Below are 1,183 nucleotides of genomic sequence, written 5' to 3'. Positions count from 1 at the left end.
CGATCATGCCCGGAATGGGGTGGGGCTTCAGACGATTTTGTACTGTGATTGGATAGTGTCTGTGAAAGTATTAACATACATACAAATCACTCTCTAACGCTTGTATTGTCGGTGTGTTTTATTTAGAAGTCTTTTTTTTTTATTTAAATCTACTTTCTGCGATAATTACAGAGCCTGGAAATGGAGATAGCATTGTGAGCAAACTAGAAATTATTAGTTTTGTAGAGAATGAAAGTCTCACTAACTTTGCAAAGGTGTGTCTCATAGTTGGTCCTCGCCTGTCACGTTATTCGTTCGATCCTTCTGGTTCATAGGTGTGATGAATGGGTGGTCACATGGCTGTGTGAGATGTGCCGTCCTACTCTTGTTACGACTTGGCACATTACCCGTCTGATCAATGACCAGCTCTATACTGTGTGACCAATAATAGATGAATGCAAGTTATGTGTCCTACTGTATGAATTTTTTATCTACTGGAAAGCCCATAAAAAAGCTTATCTGTAGCAGGAGCAGATCCAGAGTTTGGGAGTGGGCACTGCCAGAAAATATGTTTTTTGGGCGAAATGGCTGGTATTGGTGCTTCAATCACCATGGTTATTATGGTCTCAGGATGATTGAAGCGCATTATTTCTATTATTACACTGTAATATAAAATGAAATAGTTCAACTCACCATAATGCTGAATTAGTGGGAGCCCTGAGTGTGTCACCTGCCACTAAATGCGGATTGTCACTTGCCACGTCACCTGTCACATGTTGCGGATTCTCCCTTGCCACGTCACCTGCCACACGTTGCGGATTGTCACTTGCCATGTCACCTGCCACACGTTGCTGATTGTCACTTGCCATGTCACCTGCCACACATTGCGGATTGTCACTTGCCATGTCACCTGCCACATGTTGCAGATTCTCACTTGCCATGTCACCTGCCACACGTTGCGGATTCTCACTTGCCATGTCACCTGCCACACGTTGCAGATTGTCACTTGCCATGTCACCTGCCACACGCTGCCTATTGTCACTTGCCATGTCACCTGCCACACGTTGCGGATTGTCACTTGCCACGTCACCTGCCACACGTTGCGGATTCTCACTTGCCACTTCACCTGCCACACGTTGTGGATTGTCACTTATGTTATAAGGGAAAAACTTGCACACACTATGTTCTAATTTTGAAGTAAATA

General features: G+C 44.4%; 1 non-coding gene across 1 annotated transcript; it reads left to right on the top strand.

Annotated features, from left to right (window-relative positions):
• The first annotated feature begins 297 nt into the window (after nt 1-297).
• On the top strand, nt 298-396 carry LOC120934215. Its single transcript, XR_005748360.1, has one exon. It is a non-coding gene; the product is annotated as a small nucleolar RNA U13 (small nucleolar RNA).
• The last annotated feature ends 787 nt before the right edge of the window (nt 397-1,183 follow it).

The sequence above is a fragment of the Rana temporaria genome, chromosome 3, assembly GCF_905171775.1.
Source record: "Rana temporaria chromosome 3, aRanTem1.1, whole genome shotgun sequence".
Classification (NCBI taxonomy): domain Eukaryota; kingdom Metazoa; phylum Chordata; class Amphibia; order Anura; family Ranidae; genus Rana; species Rana temporaria.
Note: the sequence above shows the minus strand (reverse complement) of the source record. Positions and strands in the feature narration are given on the sequence as shown.